Below are 24,912 nucleotides of genomic sequence, written 5' to 3' on the forward strand. Positions count from 1 at the left end.
ACAATGCACTAAATGTCCCAACAACTATGTGGGTGAAACCAATCATTGTGCTCTCGAATGAACTCACACAGGAAAAATTATAAGTGACAAAAACAACATATGACCTGTGGGCAAACACTTTTTCACAAAATAACTCTGTTTCTCAGTCCTCATTCTCAGAGGAAACCTGCACAACACCTTCAAAGGATGAGTCTGGAAGCTTAAATGCATATTGCTAGATACTAAAAATCATGCATGTAATTAAGACACTGGATTTATGGTTAATTACAACAATCTGTAAACTACTGCCCCCCTCCCCTTTTTGTCCTGTGGTTGTAAAGGTGTTAACAAGCCACTTCACCTTGAATGGTCTATAACTATTTATGCTGAGCAATCTATTCCACCTTGTATTTAGCTCAGTACCTTTCCCAGACCTGAAGAAGAGCTCTGTGGAGATCTGTTGGTGAGAGAAAAGCTTTTGAAGTTGGTCGAGTAAAAGATATTATCTCACCTATCTTGTCTCTCTAATGGGAGTGTAAATCAGTTTAGCATTGCATTGTTTAGTATAGCAATGCCTAAATACATTTAAAAATCTTGGCCTAGAATTCTTCAAAGAAATCATGTGATTTTTTTTCTTTTTTTTTCCTTTGGGTATTAGTAAAGCTAACTTTCTTTCACTAACAACTTTCTTAGAAACAGCTGAGCTAGTTTGGCTGAAACTTAAACAAAATCAAGCCAACAAACAACAACAGAAGAACTTTCAGTCTAATGGGGGGACCTGGCATAGAGTTCAACTCAAATGATTAAAGTTAGGCAAAGTTATAATCAATTGAAAACAGGGACTTTGGAAAATATTAATGGAACTTAAATAGGCATCTTGTCAACTCTGCCAATAGTCTGTGGATTCCCTGATAATTTCTATACAAGCATAGTAGATAAAGGTTTTGTGGCTTTACTAACCAAGAATCTTGTAGTTTGGATGTAATGGTGATATCCTTTTCCTAAGCTCTAAGGCCTGAGGCTATACTGATAGACCTAAGTATGTAGCTTCATATGATATAATTTCAGACCCTAACCCTGTACTGACTGCATTATGATAGAAAACATTCCTGCAGAGGTTAAAATAAGGACACCTCTAAAAGAGCTGGACTTAGATTGTTTTTTTAATGACCTATTTATACTTTCCCTTTTGGAAATAGACGATGCATACACATAGTCTTAGATTACTAAATTGGGAAGTTAAATGTATTTTGGAAGTTTTTTGTCCCTTTTCAAAAATGTACATTATTTGCAGAGGCCACTCAAGACAGTGTGCCACCTCCATCCTAACCACCAGAGGTTGTACCACTTCCATCCCACAGGTTTTCATTGGAGAGGGGTGGGGATTGAGGAGGATGGGGGGAAAGGGGTTTTGAGCCTTCTGATGAGTTGGTGGTTAGGACAGAAAGGGGCAGAGGGAATGAGCACAAGGTCACAGTGCCACTCACTCAAGTTTGGGCCAGCTGCCCCTCTGTCATAAGAGCTAATCCTCCAAAACAAAACAAGGAACAGTGTTGGGAAGATTAAGATTTTTTTTAAAGAATCTTAAATATGTACAGTACCATTTGGACCCCAATACCTATTGCTGTATTTGAAAATGTCCCTCAATCATTCACCTTACTTTAAACTATCCTGTCTTCCACTCCCCTCTCTGGCCCCCTCCACACACAAGCAGTTATTGTTGGAAGACTGTTTTAACAAAACTTAAAGTTCAAATTGGTGCAGCATCAGCTCAAATGGGAACACAGCCAAAACACAAAATATAAAACTCCTCAAATTAAAACTGTCAGCAGGACACAACTTCAAACCCTATCTGCTCAATTGCTACTGTATGATTTCAAACTTTTGCTTAAAAAATTAAAAGCAATTATGATTATAGTCTTTCAATTTAGATTTTTATTAAAATGTAAGCTGCAGCTACAAAGGTAAACTTGTTTAACTGAGTACTGTTGAGGATTTAACTAAAACCATGTTATTTAAAACCCTTTTAATGTATGTTGCTGTGTTCCCTGCTGTTAGAACCCTGCCTTAGAACTTAATTATCTTGAGAACTACTATCAAATGCTATGATAAATTACAACAGGAAACAAAATACAATGTAATTTAGAAAAGGGTTTAAATGGATAAGTTTTGTTTACTGGCTTTTGTGAACAGGGTCCCGTGAAAACTCTTTGGGTTATGTTTATCTTAATGACTTGAAAGGCCACTGTGTTATAGGATATGCAAGGCACATTGAAAAAAAAAATGTTGTACACCTGTTGAAATAATGTGCAAAGGTGCTTGGTATTGAATGTAAGCTTTATTCCAGAATTCTGTGATAGGGCCATCTCAGTGTGAGACTTAAAAATAGATTGTACGTTTCCTTTGTTGTGCTGGCAGCAATGCATCATACAGCTTCTTGAGACATGGAGCTGATATAATGAAGATCATCTTTGAGATTTTCAATGCTCAGGTCAGGAGGGATGACTTGGAAAGTCCCTAAGTGATCACAAGGATGGAATGTACTGTGCAATATTGTAGAGAAACTTGAATAACACTTGCCTGTTCTCTGCAGGGACTCCCAGACTCTCACTTCTATGAACAATGAAGTAACTGTGAAATTAATTACTCAAATAATAAGAAATTTCCCTTTTTTAAAAAAAGCCCTCTTGTCTGGTCTAATTTACTGTATTTACTGGGGCGCGGAAGAAAAGAGCAGTGAAACACAGTTGGCAATGGAAACCAAGTCCTTGGATACCAGGGCCTGTCTCTCTTTAACTTGCCCAACTAACTCAAGTAAGATCTAACTAGTCATTTGACAGGTGAGGGATGGGATTATTGTTTTATTTATTTATTTGATTTAGAATTATTTTTAAACATTTAAACTGTTATCCTTCTGTTTGAGGAATGTCAGAACTTGCAGGAAAACTAACAAAAATTGGAACAAGTGACAGGAGAAATATGCATTTAGTTGCTTCAGGAAGTCTGCACAAAAATCTTTTGGTCATAAAGTGCATCTCTACAAAGTAGCACTTTAAGGAGAAAAAACGTCTAGCACCAATCCTTATCCTAGTTATTCACAAGGACAGAATGCTACCCCCTAAACTTATTGTCCTGAAGATGATTACTTTAATATTTAATTACAATATTATCCGGAGGCCCCAATCAGAGCCCCATTTTGAGCACTAGATATGTTCCAATGTCTAGAATAACACTCCTCCTACTGGAAAGATGAGCCAGTGTTTTTCATCATCTTAAGCCCTTATCCTGTGTTCCCTTCTGCTGCTGTTGGACCCCCGTTGCCATGCAGTCTCATGGAATTCAATAGTGGTCCTCACAAGCTCAGGCTAGTGCAGGGATGGGCAAACCTTTTGGCCCAAGGGCCACATCTGGGTGGGGAATTTGTATGCAGGGCCATGAATGTAAGGCTGGGACGGGGGTTGGGGTGCAGAGTGCGGGAGGGGGTGTGGGGTGCAGGAAGGGGCTCAGGGCAAGGGGCTGGGGTGCAGGAGCAGTGCAGTGTGCAGGAGGGGGTTCAGGGCAGGTGGTTGAGGTGCGGCAGGAGGTTGGGGGCTCAGGACAGGGAGTTGAGGTGCGGGAGGGAGTGCAGAGCGTGGGAGGGGCTCAGGGCAGGGGGTTAGGGGGATCAGGGAGGGGGGTTGGGCTGTGGGGTGCAGGAAGGGTTTGGGGTGTGGGCTCTGGCCCGGTACCGCTTACCTCAAGCGGCTACAGGTTGGCAGCGGTGCGCAGCGGGGCTAAGGCAGGCTCCCTCCCTGCCCTGGCCCCGCGCCACTCCTGGGGGTGGCCAGCATGTCCGGCAGTGGCTCCTGGGGGTGGGGTGGGGGAAGCGGCTCCGCTGCGCATTGTCCTTGCCTGTGGGTACCACCCCCGAAGCTCCCATTGGCCATGGTTCCCTGTTCCTGGCTAATGGGAGCTGCGGGGGGTGGTGCCTGCAGGCGAGGGCAGCGCACGGAGCGGGGCTGGCAATCTCGCGGGCCGGAGATGAAAGCCCTGACAGGCTGGATCAGACCTGCGGGTCTTCGTTGCCCTTCCCTGGGCTAGTCGGATTGAATTACAGGATTGGGGCATAAGTTTTGAGCCAGTGCCATTGCAATTTTAGACAGAAAGGAATGCTGTTTGTTAGGCAAAAGCAGATCACTTAACTTGAGTGTATGACCAGGCAACGCTGAAGACAAAACTTTCAAATGGGAGTGCTTAAAGTTAGTTAGTTATAAATTTTGACTTCAACACATTCTGGCCAGAACCCTAGGTTGCCTGATTTGGCTTCCTAAGCAGGGATTTCCAGTTGCTAGAGAGGTATGCACCGTGCCATTGGGCAAACCACCCAGACTGATGTCTCATCATTTATGCTGTTTAGAAGTTTTAAAGGTATTTTGCTGGCTATTCAAATCGATCTCAAATCACAGTACAGATCAATTCCAGCATCGTTTAGTTCTGATGTTAATTAATTTCGGCCCAGACTCTACCATTCTTCTACATCCTGTTGAGGTAATCCATCATCATGCTAAAGGAAGAGAAATTCAATCCATCACTGCTGGATTCTGATAGAGGACTATGTGGGAGGGTGCAAGTCATCTTCCCAGCAGTAATCAAACAGCTGTGATACATGCCACTTTAAGCTTGTATCATCATATAATAGATGGTTTTCCTCTACATGGGAGCTTGCTCTAAAATCTTCAGGCAGATGGACTCTGTTGCAAAGGTTTCATTTTGTGGAATTTAAGGCTCTGAACTGGTTATTGACAAATACTACATCATCAGTTCCAGTTGAAGACACAGACTAATAAGTAGAACATTGGCACTAATCCTTTTTTAATCAGCCTTAAAATGGTAATTTCAGATAGATGAGGGCATAGGGAATAGATTTTTTTTTTTACTCAAAGTGGTACTAAAAATACCAGTGATATGTGTACACAACCCAAGGATGAAATTAAAGAGCATTCGGCGTGTATGGTGACTGAAGCATACAATAGAAAAACTGAGGTCACAATTGTAGTGGGACCCAAAAACTTCTCTGTTAAGTGAGCCTATCCTTTCAGTTCCAAAATAACCTCTTTTTTTTTTAAGGATACCCAGGATATTTAATAAAAAAAAGTGCAGTTAATATATTTTAGGATTTAAAGTGCTGGTTAAAATTGTACACTGGTGAGGTGAGCCTCAGAGCTCTCCCTGCTAAATTCAATTACCTATCTTATCTACCTTCAATATGGTTGGTAGCATGCAGGTCTGCACTGACATATTTGGAGAATCTAAAGGACACATTAATCCTTTGGTTGTGATGAAATTTCTTATAAAGCACTGATTTGGCTGGCTGTTTGGAAAATGTAAATGTCTAGGTTTAAAATAATACTGAACAAATGTTTGTTAAAATATGTGATGCTTTCAAACAGCTTCCAGTGTTCCCTAGCACGGAAATACTGCTAAAAAATATGCAGAAGTTAAAGTAGTGTTTTTGTCTGTGTACACAGAGTAATGTAAATATTGTATAAGCCTTACTGAATGTCGTTATCCTTCAAACATCAATCTCCATCTATTTGGAAGCTCAGTTAGCTGAGCCATGAAACAGGATGCCTGGATCATGTAACCAGAATGCAAGTACTTTAGCTGGGCTATTTGAAGTTTCCTAACTTGAACCTCCTGGGCTTTATGAAGGAAGAATGTGTGACAGCTTTTATAAACAATAAAGGTGATGTAAATTAATCAATTAAAGCTGGAAAGTAGTTTTACTGGTAGCCAGTTGCAAGCCTAATGCCACGTCAAAGGTTACCTGTAATGTATGCAAAGTATTGTAGATTCTTCATTTTACAAAGTCTTAATGATTCATCTGCAATCTGTTATATAAAAGCATTTCAAGATTGATTTTCATGTTAATAAAGTTAGAGATCTACTCCAAGTCTAACTTTAATTTTACAAAATTTTCTTGTGTAATTCAAGCTTTAACCTATCAATGTAAGGTATTTCTTCCTGTTAGTTTGTCAGCAGTCAGTCTGAATTTAGAGTATATTTTCAAACATGTAATACATTTAAACTCTAGATAATACAATGAAATATAGAGGTGCACAGCTAACATTTCAGGGTTTTTGAAAATTGGTTTCATTTTACAGTGTGTAATCCTGTTGCAGGTTGTATTTTTAGATATGGTAGATGTCTGCAATTTGGAAGTGATAGTTCTGTGGTGTGAGCAAATATACAACAAAGGTGAAGGTGATTGCATCTTAAAGGTCACCTACTGCATCACTTTAAAAGGTCACCATGCACCTAACATTTGAAGGTAAAATATCATAATTGGTTGGTTATTTTAATCCAGTTCTTAGTAGACATGTTTCCATATCACAAAAAAGAATCACAAGTATCATTAATTGGCACCACATTTGGTGGCCTCTGTGGATAGGTGAAGGATTGACTGAGACTTTCTTGGGCAAGAATTGAAGATTTTTCACCTCAAGAGATGGTCCCTATAGCTAGTGTGGAGCAAGATCCGTGGTGGGGCATTGCAAGAAGATTGTGCTGTTGGTGCCAAAGCTGTATCTGTTCTGTTAATTAATGAAGTACTTCAGGCTTCAGAACTATTAACGTGGCACTTTTCCTGTGCACGATATTCACTAGCAAATTAAACTAATCAAATCAAAATTACAGTATAAGATATATGTATCAACATGGCAATGAAGTTGCCCTTCCAGGATCCTGTGGAACTCTTTGCAAGAGGATGTTGTGAAGGCCAAGACTATAACAGGGTTCAGAAAAAGACCAAATAAGTTCATGGAGGATAGGTCCATCAGTGGCTGAAAGGCAGGATGGCAGGGATGCAAAACCATGCTCTGAAGAGTGTCCCTAGCCTCTGTTTGCCAGAAGCTGGGAATGGACATCAGAGGATGGATCAGTTGATGATTACCTGTCCTGTTCATTCCCTCTGAAGCACCTGGCATTGGTCACTGTCAGAGGACAGGATACTGGGCTAGATGGACCATTGGTCTGATCCAGTATGGCCGTTCTTATTTTCATTCAATTATCCCATGGGCGGCGGGCAGAGGCATAGTCAGGTTCTAAGAGCAGGGGGAGCAAACATAAAAAAGGCGCCCCCCCTTGGCTCCTCCTCTGGCCGCTCTGTGCCCCCCCCCGCCCTCATGGGGTCCACTCCGCGCTGGCCTCCCCTCTGTGCTGCTACGGTGCCGAGCACCCCCCTTGCCGGGCCCCCCAGGCAGGGGGTGAGGTGACACCCCCACGTGCCCCGGGCCGAGCCGAGCCGAGGTGGTGTCCGTGCCCCTTTAAGAGCGGGGCTGGGCTGAGCCAAGCCGGTGGGGGGGTGGCTCCGCTCCCCGCTGCAGGCTGATGCCGGAGCCTGGGCTGAGAGCCAGGCTCGTCTCCTGCACCTGCTCCGGGTGGGGCTTTGCTGCGGCTCCCCCAGTCCCCCCGGGCCGGGCCGGGCCGCCTCACGGTAGGGGCGGGTTGCATGAGGCAGCACAGGACCCGGTGGGGCCGAGGGCTGAACAGGCCCGGCAGGGCGTTGCAGGGGCTGCTGGAGGGGGAAGCTAGGGAAGGGGTGGCACGGCCTCAACCCCCCGGGGCTGCCTGCCCCGCGGAGGAGGCAGAGGGGCGCAAGCCGCAGCAGGACCCCAGCCCAGCGCCGCCCCGCCCCACCGCAGGGACCAGCCCCTGCCGCACCCCTTACTTGCAGGGGTTAAGCGCCAAGCTTCAGAGCGGAGCGTGGGCCCTGCCCACTGGCGCCATGGTAACCCTAACTAAGGTGTGCCGCTTTTTGAAAATGTGCTGAGGGCAAGCGGCTGCTTCCCCTGCACCCCACTAGCTACGCTACTGGCGGCGGGTATCATAGGCAAGGGTAGCCTGTGCCTTCCCAAGCAGCCTAGCATGCCCCCACCCATACTCTGCCCCCAGGCCAGGTCCCCTCCTCTGGTTACCAGAGCACTCACTGCTCTGCCTTGGCTGTCCCAGGCTTGCTGGGGCTGGCTGGTCTGCCTCCCACCGGGACTCAGGGTGGCTGGTCCTGGGGCTGTGCCGCCCAGTGCCCTGGGGCCGGGTCTAACCCCCTGGCTGCCCAGCGGGGGGGCTGCTCTGGGCTCTTGCGGGGGAGGAGGGCAGATGGGGAGGAGAGGGGCCTTGGGAACAAGAGGAGGGGCCGGGGGCTAGCCTCCCCCCACGGTTGGGTCACCATCCACCCATGAATTATCCCTTAGCCTACCCAAAACAACAAAAGTCTGTCTGAGTGACTTGTAATGGAACAATTAAAAGTATGAAGGGTGTGCTGAAATATGCATCCTCTGAGGATTCTGAAAGTGAATGTTGCACACACACAACTGTTTCACTTTACCATAAAGAGAGAGTGGGAGTTCCCAGAAAAAATGTCATGTTGTAGGCGTGCCAAGCAATTACCATATAAAAAGCTGTTTTAAGGTTTGCTTTGCATTATGTAAACTGTTGCTAAATTGAACCTCAATATGCCAGATGTGTATTCTTAGTCATTTGCATATACATTATTAGTTATTCATGGAGAATTATCAGTGTATTGAGCCACATAGTTCTAGGATAGAATTCATGCATTCTCACAGAAAAGAAAAACTTTATTTAAAAATGTATTTTAAAAGATTTCAATAGAGGTAATTTTGGGGAGGGATGAGTTGTGAATGTCTGCAGCAATTGAAATCTGCACTAATGCAGCATTTAGTAGAATAGATTCAGCATAAGGGGATAGGCAACTTGACATGTGGTGGTACTTTTTAGGTTCATTATACGTTTGCACCGTGCCTTCTATATCTTTACTACTTTCCTCCTACTTTTTTAAAAACTGTAATATACTTGCTGCAGGCTATTCCATGCTATTTCTTGTTGACAGTATTGTATTGTTAATAAAGGTACTGCTAGCTGAATGCTAGAAAGGTTCAATTAAACTGACGTATAAGAGGCACTAATTGCAGTGGTCACGCCTTAAAAGTTTCTTCTGCTTTTAAAGATTCTACCAGGCTGAGAGAGATTCCCTATGCCTAAAGTGGGGGATACTGGTAGAACTCTTGAAATTGCAAACCCTTTAAAAATTTGAGGGCAGCTGCTGTAGGTTGAGGTATTTGACTCACTACTGGACCTCTGTGTGCCTTGCCCATACAGGGTCTTTTCATTACATGTACCCCTAGCCTCTGTTTATGGGCCTTAGGCTAAGTATTCTCTTTCTGTTGTATGAAAAACTAGTTAATTGTATGATGTGATTTCTTTTAATGTGAATATAAAGTCACATTGTACTGTACAACAGAATATTGAAATGAAAGCAATAGTTTATAAAAGGGGAAGACAAGGGAGAGTGGCTTGGACATATGGAAAGGAAACAAGAAGCTAATCAGAACACCTTGTGGTTTACAAATTCAGGAGATTACTAAAGCCACTGTAAAAAGGAGTAAATTTTAGGGCTATCGATTAATCACAGTTAACTCATGCGTTTAACTAAAAAAAATTAATTGCTATTAGAAAAATTAATCGTGATTAATCGCAGTTTTAAATTGCCCTTTTAAACAGTAGAATACCAACTGAAATTTATTAAATATTTTTGGATGTTTTTCTACATTTTCAAATATATTGATTTCAATTACAACACAGAATACGAAGTGTACAGTACTCACTTTATATTATTTTTATTACAAATATTTGCATTGTGAAAATGACAAAAGAAATAGTATTTTTCAATTCACGTCATACAAGTACTGTAGTGCAATCTCTTTATTGTGAAAGTGCAATTTACAAATGTAGATTTTTTTTGGTTACATAACTGCACTCAATAAAAAAACAATGTAAAACTTTAGAGCCTACAAGCCCACTCACTCCTACTTCTTGTTTAGCCAGTCGCTAAGAGAAACAAGTTTGTTTACATTTTATGTTGTGTGATTTAAGAACACTTTCAATGCAGATTTGATAAAACACAGAGAAGGTTCCAATATAAGATTTCTAAAGATAGCTACAGCACGCAACCCAAGGTTTCTGAATCTGAAGTTCCTTCCAAAATCTGAGAGGGATGAGGTGTGGAGCATGCTTTCAGAAGTCTAAAAAGAGCAACACTCTTATCCAGAAACTACAGAACCCGAACCACCAAAAAAGAAAATCAACCTTTTGCATTAGTCCGCAATGCTTTGGATTGTTATCGAGCAGAATCCATCATCAGCATGGACGCATGTCCTCTGGAATGGTGATTGAAGCATGAAGAGGCATATGAATGTTTAGCATATCTGGGACACAAATACCTTGCAATGCCAGCTACAACAGTGCAATAAAAGCACCTGTTCTCTCTTTCAGGTGACATTGAAGCAGGCAGCATTATCTCCTGTAAATGTAAAAAAAAACATTGTTTCTCTTAGCGATTGGCTAAACAAGAAGTAGGACTGAGTGGACTTGTAGACTCTAAAGTTTTACATTGTTTTATTTTTGAATGCAGTTATTTTTGTACATAATTCTACATTTATAAGTTCAACTTTCATGATAAAGAGATTGCACTGCAGTATTTGTATTGGGTGAATTGAAAAATACTATTTCTTTTGTTTTTTACAGTGCAAATATTTGTAATAAAAAGAAATATAAAGTGAGCACTATAGACTTTGTATTATGTGTTGTAATTGAAATAAATATATTTGAAAATGTAGAAAACATCCAAAAATGTTTAAATAAATAGTATTTTATTATTGTTTAACAGTGCGATTAATCGTGATTAATTTTTTTAATTGCTTGAGAGCCCTAATCATTTTCAATTATTATATGGTAAGGAAAGACAGGATGATGCAATACATAGCAGTTCTTGATGAATATTATATGGTCAGTGTACTCACAATCCAGGCAGAGGAATTGTGTTAAATGAAGCATCTGGAGGCATCAAAGAACTTAGAATAGTTCCAGACTGTGTAGCCAGCCAGTCACTTCCTGGAGTGATCCAGGATCTGCCTGTAAGGGGTAGCCTAGGGAATTTTTACCCCGGAGCGTTTCTGGTCACCTTAAACACGTGGTTCTTGAACACTGGGTATTGTTTCAGTGGGGCTACAAGAAAAGGTTTACAAAAATCTTCCAAATTGCTGCCCACCCTCTCCCCCCAAAAAGAATCTCAAGTTCCCTATAATCAGGAAGAAAATTGCAAGGAATAGAACTGCAAGGAAGCCAATCTCTGCTGCCAAAAAGGAAAAGGGGGGTGGGAGGGGTTATTCCAGATACTTCCTGATAATCATATTGACGAGAGTTCTATCTCATCTTGGATCAAGATCCTGAATGAGTATTTAGTCAAAACAAATAACAAGATGATCATGCTGAGACCCACTATGTCTCTTCTAAGGGAAAGGTTTCAGAGTAGCAGCCGTGTTAGTCTGTATCCGCAAAAAGAACAGGAGTACTTGTGGCACCTTACAGACTAACAAATTTATTAGAGCATAAGCTTTCGTGGGCTACAACCCACTTCTTCGGATGCATATAGAGTGAAACATATATTGAGGAGATATATATACACACATACAGAGAGCATGAACAGGTGGGAGTTGTCTTACCAACTCTGAGAGGCCAATTAAGTAAGAGAAAAAAATGATCCTTTACTCTCACAGATCTTGGGAGACAGACCTGTCCTTGCTTACAGACAACCCCCCAACCTAAAGCAAATACTCACCAGCAACCACACATCACTGAACAAAAACACTGACCCAGGAACCTATCCTTGTAACAAAGCCCGATGCCAACTCTGTCCACATATCTATTTAAGTGACATCATCATAGGGCCTAATCACATCAGCCATACCATCAGGGGCTCGTTCACCTGCACATCTACCAATGTGATATATGCCATCATGTGCCAGCAATGCCCCTCTGCCATGTACATTGGCCAAACCGGACAGTCTCTACGCAAAAGAATTAATGGACACAAATCTGACATCAGGATTCATAATACTCAAAAACCAGTGGGAGAACACTTTAACCTGTCTGGCCATTCTATGACAGACCTGCGGGTGGCTATCTTAAAACAGAAAAACTTCAAAAACAGACTCCAACGAGAGACTGCTGAGCTGGAATTGATATGCAAACTAGACACAATCAACTCAGGATTAAATAAAGATTGGGAATGGCTGAGCCATTACAAACATTGAATCTATCTCCCCTTGTAAGTATTTTCACACTTGCTTCTTATCAAACTGTCTGTACTGAGCTATCTTGATTATCACTTCAAAAACTTTTTTTCTCTTACTTAATTGGCCTCTCAGAGTTTGTAAGACAACTCCCACCTGTTCATGCTCTCTGTATGTGTGTATATATATCTCCTCAATATATGTTTCACTCTATATGCATCCGAAGAAGTGGGCTGTAGCCCACGAAAGCTCATGCTCTAATAAATTTGTTAGTCTCTAAGGTGCCACAAGTACTCCTGTTCTTTCTAAGGGAAAGTTATTAGCAATCTGTACTGGACCTTCCAGGCACTTACATACACAGAAGGAAATTTTTCCAAGTACTGGAAGTATTTCAGATTTGTTTTCAGGGAGCAGCACCCCCAATATCATGTATTACTTCTTTTGTGTTTCTGCTGTAATTAAAGAGAAAACTTAACTTTGAATTTCCAAGTCATTATATAATGAATGTTTTATTGCCTTCAGCTTGAAAACAGATACACCCAAATAGCAATTGGTTTTCCACTTGCTGTCTCCAAGTTTCAGCTATCAGCCATCATATGGCAGTTTTACTGAGAACTCTCCTGTTAGTCATACCAGTAAGTTGAAAAAGGTAAATACAAACAAGAAATAAGAAAAGAAAAGAAAAAATAACCCATGTATCGAGACTACAAAGTGAACTTAAATCCAGATAGAATTATCAGGCAAACTTTTGAGTGGTAGTTTAATTTCAACTGTGCAGTTTCATCCATTTTGATCCCCTACATATACACTCTTTCAAATCCCCTTCTCCCATGATGAAGTGAAGTCTGGATATAATGGATAAAAATGTAAGAGCACAGACAAGTCTATTATACCCAGCATTCACTTCAGGTGCCATTGTAACCAGGATTCCTAAGGGTTCGCTTACATGAAAGGCATGAATGCTTTGGGCTGATATGTTGACTATAAAGGAATACAAAGAACTGTCAGCAATTATGTATAGAAGGTGAAATTTGATGGAGGTTGCTGGAAAAGGAAGATATACTGCATATATGATTATTTTTTGACTGCTAAAAGAAATGGTTTCATGCTAAGTCATGTCTGTGATACTAAAGAATCCTGTTCCTCACTATCATAAGTTGAAGGCAGTTATGTTGTTGGTGGCATGGAAGTGTGGTTCATTTGTTTCCTTAACTTTTTAAAACATGCATCATCTTACTTTGGATGCATTGCATAGTGCTACTATAATTAGATGATTCAGGCTTATTATGGCTCTCTCTGTCTGAATATTAGAGTATCTTGATAGTTTCAAATAGCTTTGGGTTGCGTACTGTTCGCTGCAAACCATCAGTGAATACTTTGGTGTATATTATGAAGAGATTGTGGTGTTCACTGTGTTGAATGACTGTCATTGATCAGGCAGTATTGTGTTGACCAGTCCCTCATATCTTTTCATGCTTCATACTAATTCATTTCTCTAATGGAAAAGAGTTAAAAACAACTTTAAAGGGTATTTTATTGAAAATAAGGCACTAGAAAGTACTTCTGGCCTGTCAATTTGTTTCCAAGGTCTAGCCTCTAGCAAATCTTTATGGCTGGGTTAGAAAGCCCACAAATGGGTTTATACTAGAAATGCTGACAAGCCTTAAATGACAGAAATGCACACACTGCTGCTATAACACAGTTTTACTCCTGGGGGAATTCTGCACCACTTCAGCACAGCAGAAAAATGCCCCCCACCTGCAGAGTCTCTTTATTTCCTTGCAGAAAATGGTTTCTGTGGGGAAGCAAAGAAAAGCTGCACCGGTGCTAACTCACCCCTCCCGGGCACCTCACGCGCATCTGTTTGGGTAACCAGGGGAGAGGTAAATTACTGGGGGTAGAGGGGTCTGGGGATGCCTTGGCTGCTCAGGGATGTTATTTCCAGCTTAGGGGGGGGGAAGAGGGAGGAGGAGGACAGAAATGGAATTCCTCCTCCCCCTCCCCTGCAGAGTAGGGGCTGGGTCAGATCAATCCACAGAAACTTCCCCTGATTGCAGGATGCTCTGCTCCGCAGCGGCGGGGGGGCATGACAGAGGGGCAGTGGGGTGAAGAGGGTCTGCATGCATGAGGGTTGGGTGCAGGAAAAGAGGAGAAGCTCCCCTCCCCCTACCCAGAACCCCCTCTTAACGCATCAGGAGCCCCCTGCACCCGGAGCCCCCCTGAATCCCCACCCCACCAAGCCTCACCTCCTGCATCAGGATCTCCCTGCACCCAGATCCCCACCCCACTGAGCCCCAACCAGCTGCACCCTGATGCTGCCCCCACTCCCCCAGCACACCCCCACCCTGCCCCCAGCGCCCTAACCACATTCACCTGGACTTCCCTGCAGAGTCCCATTCACCCTGCATCCAGAATCCTACACTGAGCCCCTGTGCATCAAGACCCTTCCCTGCACCCAGAGCTCCCCACCAAGCTGCATGCCTGCACACAGCAACTGAACCTCTGTGATCTGTTGCTTATCTTATATAGGGTCCTTCTGGCCCCGGATTGGGTGCTCCATCAGCCCCTCTGATTGGCTGCTCATCTGCAGCCTCTCTAGACTGTCTGGGTTTGTCTACACTACAAGATTAAGTCGACTTTATCTAATTTGACCTCGAGTCCCCGAATTAATGAAGTTGATTGTGCGTGGCCACACCATACTCATTGTCTCTATGGAGTGTGTCCTCACTAGCGGCACCTGCATCGATACACAAAGCAGTGCATCGTGGGTAGCTATCCCAAAGTGCAACTTGCCAAAGTATGTTTTGGGAAGTTTGTGCAATGCCTCATGGGACCAAACCATTGTCTCAGGGGAGAATGGGAATATTGCGTCTGCATCCCATGATGCACTGTGCTCCCTCCCTCATATCAACAGCAAACAACCCAGTGGTTTTCGTGCCTTAAAACCGCTGCATGTACCCCTTAAGCCCATAAGCATTGAGCCTGCTCAGTTGTGCAGTCTTGCTGTGAGCATCTCAAATGCCTCGCACCTTCTCCTGCAGTATTTCCAGAGCCGAAGTAGGGCCCACCACACAGAACATAGAGGTGTCCTGCAAGCGGCCCTGCTGCAAGTCATTGAAAAAAACAATTCACAGTTGCTGCTGGTAGTTACAGAGCAGCTGCACTCTGAGTGCCATTTCTGGTCCCGTGAAACAAGCACTGACTGGTGGGACTGCATCATTTTGCAGGTATGGGATGACGAGCAGTGGCTGCAGAACTTTCGAATGCAGAAGGCCACCTTCCGGGAACTTTGTGCAGAGCTTTCCCCTGCCCTGTAGTTCAGCAACACAAAAATGAGAGCTGCTCTGACAGTGGAGAAGCGAGTGGCGATCGCAATTTGGAAACTTGCAATGCCAGACAGTTATCGGTCAGTGGGGAATCAATTTGGAGTAGGTAAATCAATCGTGGGAGCTGCTGTGCTCCAAGTGTGCAGGGCCATTAATCGACTTCTGATACGAAGGGTAGTGAGTCTGGGAAATGTGCAGGACATGGTGGATAATTTTGCCGCGATACAGTTCCCTAACTGCAGTGGGGCGATAGATGGCACGCATATCCCCATCTTGGCACCAGACCACCTTGCCAAAGAGTACATAAGCCGAAAGGGATACTTTTCAATGGTGTTGCAAGCGCTGGTGGATCACGGGGCATTTCACTAACATCAACGTAGGATGGTCGGGAAAGGTTAATGACGTGTGCATCTTTAGGAACTTGAGTCTGTTCAAAAAGCTGCAATCCGGGACTTTCTTTCCAGACCACAAAATTAACATTGACAGTGTTGAGATGTCTATAGTTATCCTGGGGGACCCAGCCCTTGCTCCCATGGCTCATACACCAGCCGTGTGGACAGAAGTAAGGAATGTTTCAACTATAGGCTCAGCAAGTGCAGAATGGTGATTGAATGTGCATTTGGTCATTTGAAAGGGCGCTGGAGAAGTCTACTAACAAGGTTGGACTTTAGTGACGAGAACATCCCCATGGTTATAGCTGCCTGCTGTGTGCTCCATAATATCTGTGAAAAAGGGGGAAAATTTTCCGCAGGGGTGGGCAGTTGAGACAGATCACGTGGCAGCCATTTTTGAGCTGCCAGACACGAGGGCAATAAGAAGAGCACAGCAAGGGGTGCTGTGTATCTGCGAGACTTTTGAAAAGCCATTTCAATAATGAGTCACAGTAATGTGAGTTGCTTGTCTGCATTGTGCTTTCCCAAACCTTCACCTGGCTTGTATCACTGTCCCTGTAAAGCCAACCCCCCACCCAAGTCCACTGCTTCTACTCAATAAAGAAGATTTATTTCTCGAATCCATTTACTTTATTTAACACCCATAAGTAAAGAGGGAGAACAGAAAGAAAAGGTAACGTTGGGGAAAAGGGGTTGTAAAGTTGGAACAGGAGAAACATTTTCAGCTGTGTAACATAACACCGCATTCCAGACCATCAAAGGTCTGTGACTGGGTGCCTTCTGTTCCTTGTACCCTTCCCCCTCCCCCCACCGAGTTAAGTGAAAGGGATAATGGACTTTTCATCCATGCCTCATGGAACGCTTCGGGGAGGGTGATTCTGCACCAGGCGTTGCTGTCTGGCTGCCACTAGGGTCTGCAGAAGGACTCTACCCTCCTGCTTCTGTTCCTGCAGTTCAACCAGACACCTCAACATGTCTGCTTGGTCCCTCATAATCTGAAGCATCTCATCCTGTGCCGCATGCTCTTGCTCTTTGGAAGCTTTCCTGCTCTCCATTACCATGTCTAACTTCTCGGATAGTGCAATCCTCCATGCTCTCAGCTCTGCGTCAGCTGTCCCGAAGGTGTTCATTATCTCGGTGAACATGTCCTCCCGCGTTCTCTTTCTCCTCCTTCTAATCACCAACAGTCTGCTTTCAGGTGTTGATGACATGCCAAAGGAAACATTTCCAGCTGTCAGTCAGGGGAGAAAATAAATGAACCATTGTACATGAATAAAATGTTTCCATAGCAAGGCCATTTTCATAAAAGGAAAAACCCTTATTACACTAGGTGCAAGCCATAACATAATCAGAATCCATAACCATTCACTGTGCCGTTTTGCTGCTCCAGCCATGGTGAGTAGGCCCCCCCGAGTCATGGGTGACCGCACTTTTAATGAAGTTTATGGCAGGCTCATGTCGGGAGCACAGGTAGCTAGTCGAACAATGGCCGTTCTCCATAACACCAAGCGAAGCTGTTTACGAACGGGGCGGGGGAAATGTTTTAACTCCCAAATTGCAGAATCTCTCATGTGGGGCCCCAGTCCCCTATCAGACACTTTAAACTACTTGCCGAACCCATGCCAAAAACACAGTAAAGTCACATTAGCGGCCGCGTGATTTGACGATCCGGAATGTGGGAGGGCGGGGTGGGTCTACATGCCCTTTTTTCCTTGTAAGAGCACTTTTAATGAGAATTTCCCCTAGGTGGCCCTATGTGATATCAGTCTTCTGAGGGAAACAGAGGTGGAAAGGAAGGAGATGCTGCAAGCCTCTGGGTATAGATCCAGTCCATATGCTGTGTACCGCAATGATGCCAGCAGAATTAATTCAGGGGTTGCATGGGCAAGTGTCCTACCATGGTGGAAGAAATAAGACTGCCCTGCCCAGAAACCTGCAAAGGATTGCAGAGTAACTCCATGAAAATTTCCTAGAGATATCCGTGGAGGATTCCCAAGCTATCCCAGTCCACATAAACAGTCTTTTCTGGAGGCCACCCTCTGCGTAGCTGGAGCAGCCTCTTGTAAGCAGAGAACCACAGCACCTCACTTTTTCTTCACAGTAAACATGCAATACTACTGAATGTGTGTGACTGCTAAAGTTTAACTGGACTTTCATTGTAATTGTATACTCACCAGAGGTGCCTTCCTTGGCATCACTGCCGGCCACCGTGATGTCCTGTGACCCACAGGGCTCCAGGATTAAAAATATTTCCTGGCTCTCGGGGAGAATGGATCCACTGCTTGCCTGTCTTCCATTCTCCTCCTCTTCCTCATCCACCATATCATCTTCCTTGTTGTCCCTAGATTCACACACCTGTGAGGTGTCCACGTTTCTTGTGGGGGTGCTGGTAGGATCACCCCAGAGAATCACATGCAGCTCATTGTAGAACTGGCATGTGTGGGGTTCAGCACCAGAATGACTTTTGCCTCCCTTGCCTTCTGAGACACTTGGCGAAGTTCTTTTATTTTCACACAGCACTTCTGTGTGTCCCTCGTGTAGCCCTTCTCCCCCATTCCACAAGCGATCTTTGCATAGATGTCAGCGTTTCTTCTGCTGGATCAGAGCTCTGCCTGCACAGACTCTTCTCCCCACACAGCGGTGAGATCCACCACCTCCTGTGCAGACCAGGCTGGAACGCGTCTGGGATGTGTAGTCTCCATGATCAGCTATGCTCAAGCTGGCATGCTCCCAGTGCTGATCAAAAAATAAATGGGAAATCAAAAGAGTTCCCAGGGCTTTAGCAGGGGAGGGGCTGTTTCTGACTGCAGTGTACCTGACTGCAATGTACCTGACTGCAGTGCAGCAGAGTTAAGGATGATCTCTAGAGCGGTCATAGATGAGCATTGTGGGACACCCCCTGGAAACCAATTAAGTTGAATTACACAACGCTGTGTCTATCATAATGCTCTACCTCACAGTCGGCCCATGAAAATTAAATTAAGCATTACGCCTCTCGCAGAGGTGGATTACAGAAGTGGACATCAGAGGCGACTTAGGTCAACGTAAGGACCTGGTAGTGTAGACACAAACATTAACAGGTTGACTTAACGTGGCTTCCTTGACTAATTCTGTATTGTAGACCAGGCCTCTGGAGGGCTTCTCTCTGCTCTATTCTGGGTCAGGGTTATGCAAGGCCACGAGACCTCCAGCAGGGGACCTCCAGTCTAGGTACCACTCACTTGAGTATTTTTTCAATTAAACAGGTAGGAAACAAGAAGATCTCGGGAATGGATATCTCATACATGTCCATTTTATATGTGGTAATTAAACCTAAATAAATAGTTTAATAAAAAATAGGTTTTAATATAAAATAAATTATTTATTACACTTAACTTTTCTTTTGAGTTACTTCCTTTATAATGTTACATATTTAAGAAAAGCCCTAATTTATTGCTGAGTTTCCCTGTCTAACCCAAAGGGAAGGAATGACAGATTTCACAGGTGGGTTGTGGTAAATGGGTAATTTCACGTTTTCAGTAGAAAAGAATATAAATATCCCCAGATATAAATCAGTTACATAGATTAATGGTGTGCAAAGTTCTGCATACAAATATAATAATGACAAATACAAATGTAAAAATATAAAAAGCACTTCAAATAGCTGTCTTAAAAGGAAGAAAGTGCTAGTATAACAATTAGAAGCAGAAACAACTATTTAGAGAAGTCTGGCTGCATAAAAGTGTTTGGTAATCAAGAGTCAATTGTATCATTCCATTAATTGTAGAATTAATGTAATTCAGACAATTGCTCCAAATGATATATATATATATATTTTTTTATTTTGTGATGTATAATGTAGGGATGCACCAGTCTATTCTTAACCCTCAAACTACCCTACTGCAAATCCTCTTCACTACATTATTCCTTCCTAGCACTGTTTTTGCTGTGGTCTTTAGTGTAATAGTTTGGTATTTTTTGTGAAAGCAGTTTGGGGAAGGTGGTGCTGTAAGGCTGACATCTGTAGGATGAGAGAGTTAATTTTGTTGTGGGCAACCTGTGTGTGCCTGTGGGGGGAAGAATAGAGGGCATATATTGCATTTTGTATTATATGTGCCTCTATGTCCTGACCTTCTCTTTTTCCTATTGTCTTTCCTTTTGCCCTGACCCTCAGGATCCCTTCTACATTTCCCTGTACGTGCTCTTCCTCCATTTTTCACTTCTTGCACTCCATCATACAGTGTGTACATGTGAATATACACATGTGTGTACACACACACAAGTTTCTCCCACCTGCCCCCTTGCTCCCTTCTAATATTCATCTATGTCTCACAGTGCCCCTCTCTGCCCCCTGATTGGTCAGACAGATGCCACTCTTATTTGAGGACATCTTGCCTTAACTTCCATTGGGGACAATGGGAGGCAGTGGCTATCTTGGCTAAGGGCAGGCATAACTTCCTCATACGTAGGCTGGAGGGAAGTGGTGTCCATCTTAACTGAAGGGAAATCTGTGGCTTCAGTCACTCTGAGGATAATGGTGGCCAGTTTAAAAGAGGGCAATTCCTTGTGAATTTTTCTGATGGTGAAGATTTTATGTGCTGGCTTCCTTTAAACCTTCACTTCTGAAGAATAACAAAAAATATTACTATTAATAGTAAAAGCTTATTTTTAAAAAGCTACTTCTTGCAGCAGATCCACTCAAGATTTAGCTCTTGACCAATTTCCATGTCCATACATAATGTCATCTTAAAATATATTAACTGACAAAATTTAAAAATTGCTGGCTGTCATAGACAAATGTGAACACACTAATTTCATACACTTATTATAAACAAACAATGCACAGAAAATTCAAAGGCATGAAAACTATAAATGTAAATTCTCATTGAAAAGCTACCTGTAGAGAAAAATGTATACCCCATTTTAAGCTTGTTTCAGAAGCAACCTTTACAATGGAGATGCAGCTAATGGCTTGTTATACAGTTTCTTCAATGAGACCAGTGGAGTTAAACCTTTGATTCATTAAAATGGGATGTGCCAATAATTAGTAGATACGTATGATAAACAATTTGAAAACTACTATCACCCTGATTTACATCAAAGCAAAGATATAGCAGAAGGCATATCAAAACTAAGAACTAGAGATGTTTTATGAAAGCTTTTTCATCCTTGTGTGAGTGTTTTGTAATTTTGCACACACTTTTCACTCTTGTGCCTTTTTACAATTTATCATGGTCTTTTCTGAATGAATCAAAGGTGAAAAATAGCCAGTGGATATTTAGAGCTTTCAGGTGTAATTGGAAAAGTCAGTCACTTCATGATGTGCCTCAAAGGTGTTTTACAAGTGCAAACTACATTTCTGAGGTTTCTTTTAAGACTGACTTCTCCTTAGTTTGGCTTGTTTCTATACATTCAATGCCTTCTATACATGTATCATTAAAATATCTGCATTTTATTCTAGCATGGCGTCATTTGCTCTTTATAATAGAATGGGTTAACAAAAATTTAAAAATTAACTTCCACAGGTCTTTCATAAGTAGGTTTTATTAATTCTATAAGTGTGGTTGAATAAAATAGTGAATTTTGATAAATTATGTAACACATGAATACAAATACTCCCAAAGTTGCCAAACTGGTCTGGTTGCCTCAGGTATTGCTGCTAAGTAAATAAGAGACCTGCATTCTTATTGGGCTCATTATTTTGCTCAACTAGTAGGAGAGGCTCTCACCTTCCAGTTTGGATGGTCATGATCCCTCAGGACTAAAGAACTCCCAGAGAGTGTGTTACTGGCTTCATCTGCCTGCGTGCTCTTTTGGCCTATTCGAGTAGGTGGGGAAGTAGTCACAGATGCAAATTGCAGAAGAGGATGATAGGAATATGACAGAGAGTGACTGTGAAGTCAGAGTGGACAATAAACTCTACTTAAAAACAAAAAAACTAGAGGCAAAACAAAAGTGAATATAAGGGAGGCCAACTAAGAAAATTGTTTTAGACAATAATGAAGTGATGTGCCTTTAAATATAAGTTTAATTGGACTGAGACAAATTTACTGGAGTATTTCCCACAAGCATTAATGGACGTTAAGAGTTTAAATCAATGTCATAGTTAGACTAGACCAGAAGGAGTACAAATAATTCCTGTGGGGGAAAAATGCACTGTATTCAAATATTGAATAGGTAAAGTAAGGGATAATGTATTTGAGTGGAATTTAATCATATTGTTATGTATGTTATTTCCATGGAACTGTGACTTTGCTTACATGTAACAAATATGAAGTTACATCATGAAGACTGCAGTCTCTACATAATAAAATGTCTGTATTTTTCATCAGAATATAATTTCACATAATAAAATGAAGCTTCATCTGAAGCATGTAAACACTAGTATAATGGCTTAAAAGACACTGCAGATATTCTATTTCCAATTCATTATTGATATTTTTGTTATCTAACATAAACTGAGCTACGTATATGCATGTACACTATCACTGTATTTGAGCACAAATCTAGTCCTGGTCAGTATTGAATCCATATGATGTCTTTTTTGTGGCCACTGTGAAATTAGTTATTAATCTCTGTCCAGTTCCTTGTGGAGAGGCATTCACATCCCAGTACCAACACTAGCTCATTTTGTATTAACTAGTAGCTTTATTTGGAGCCTTAGAAGAGGGGGCAAGGATGGAACAACCATGGTGAGAATAAATCTTCTCAATCTTGTAGATGGTCCTTTGGGTCAGATTTGAAGCATGTTGCTAGAAAAGCCTGTTACGCCACTGCCTTTGCTGTACCTCTTAAATGAAAATAAGACTTTGGTCTCCACAGCTATCAAACTGACATTATCAGAAGCATCAAAATAAAGTAGAAAAAAACATACCTAACCCAAAGAGAAGCTCCTTTAAATTCAACATGTTTATAGATGGTACATGAACCATTAAGTGCTGCGGATGTAGTACCTCAAAAGGTGATTGTGATACAAATATTCAGTATATTTCCCTTATGAAAAGCTTTATTTTGGCATGAAATTAGTTTAGGAGTTTATAAATATATTAAACTCAAGTAAGCTTCTTGGAGCAGCTAGTCCTGGAATCCACAAGGGGAAGAGGCAATTCTTGATTTAGTCTTAAATGAAACACAGGATCAGATCTGAACCACTTGGTAATAGCAACCATAATGTAATTAAATTTAAACATTCGTCTAGAGGGGGGAAATACCAAAGAAACCTGCCACAGTAGCATTTAACTTCAAAAAGAGAAACTACACAAAAATGAGGAAGCTAGTTAAATGGAAATTAAAAGGAACAGTCTCAAGTGAAATGCCTGCAAGCAGCATGGAACCTACTTAAAAACACCATAATAGTGGCTCAAACTAAATATATATCCAAATAAAAATAGAGGACCTCTCTCAAAAAAGCCATTATAGCTAACAGCAGAGTAAACAAGCTGGTTAAAGGAAAAAAGGTGTCCTTTAAAAATTGGAGTCAGATCCTACTGAGGGTAATAGTGTATGCGCCTTTCTCTGGCAAATCAAATGTGAAAGTATAATTAGCAAGTATAAAAAAGAAGTTGAAAAGCAACTACCAAAAGACAAAAAAAACCTAAGTAAGTACATCAGAAGCGAGAAGCCTGCTAAACTATAAGTAGGCCCACTGGACAATCATGATGCTAAAATAGCACTCAAGGAAGACAAGTTTGTTATAGAGAAGCTAAATGAATGCTAATGTAATGTAATAAGTCACCAGGACAAGATGATATTCACCCAAGACATCTGAAGGAACTTGGATATGAAATTGCAAAACTAACTGTGGTATGTAACCTATCACTTAAGTCAGCCTCTGTATAAAATAACTGGAGGATAGCTAATGTAATCTTTCAAAAAGGCTCCAGAGACAATCATGGCAATTACGGGCCGGTAAGCCAAACTTCAGTACAGGGCAAACTGGATGAAACTGTAGTAACGAACATAATTACCAGATGTACAGATGAACACAATATGTTGGGGAGGAGTCAGCATGGCTTTTGTAAAGGGAAATCATATCTCACCAATCTACTAGAATTCTTTTGAGGGAGTCAACAAACATATGAACAAGGGTGATCCAGTGGATATAGTATACTTGGACTTTCAGAGAGCCTTTGACAATATCCCACAGCAAAGGCGATTATGCAAAGTAAGCAGTCATGGCATAAGAAGGAAGGTCCTTTCATCAATTAGTCACTGGTTAAAAGATAGGAAACACAGGGTAGGAATAAAGAATCAGTTTTTTTGCACTGGAAAGAGGTAAATAGGATCTGTACTGGAACTCATGCTGTACAACATATTCATAGATCTGGAAAGGGGGTGAACAGTGAGGTGACAAGGTTTGGAGATAATTTAGGGGGTAGATAAGTCCAAAGTTGACTCTGAAGAGTTACAAAAGGATCTCACAATACTGTGTGAGTGGACAACAAAATGGCAGATGAAATTCAAGTTGATAAGCCCAAAGTAATGCACATTGGAAAAATCGTCTCAACTATACATACAAAATTATGGGGTCTAAGTTAGCTGTTACCACTCAAGAAAGAGATCTTAGATTCATCGCAGATAGCGCTCTGAAAATATCTCTTCAGTATGCAGTGGCACTAAAAATGCAATGTGTTAGAACCATTAGGAAAGGGACCGATAATAAGACAGAAAATATCATAACACCTCTAAATAAATCCAGGTATGCCTATGCCTTGAATATTGCATTCAATTTTGATTGCCACATCTAAAAAAAAAAAAAAAAAAGATATATTAAAACTGGAAAAAGTATACAGAAGATAGTGATTAGGGGTATAGAACAGCTTCCATGTGAAGAGACGTTAAAAAGACTGGGACTGTTCAGCTTAGAAAAGAGATGGGGATATGATAGAGGCCTATACAATTATAAATGGTGTGGGGAAATTGAATAGGGAAGTGTTGTTTACCCATTCACATAACATAAGACCTAAGGGTCACCCTGAAATTAACAGACAGACAATTTAAAACAAACATAAGGACAGGGCCGGCTCCAGGCACCAAGCACCCAAGCTGGTGCTTGGGGCGGCACCTGGAGGGGGACGGCGGCGTGGCGCTCTGGCCGCCGGGGGGGGG

Source organism: Terrapene carolina, unplaced genomic scaffold, assembly GCF_002925995.2.
Source record: "Terrapene carolina triunguis isolate 2854851 unplaced genomic scaffold, T_m_triunguis-2.0 Scaffold38, whole genome shotgun sequence".
Taxonomy (NCBI): Eukaryota; Metazoa; Chordata; order Testudines; family Emydidae; genus Terrapene; species Terrapene triunguis.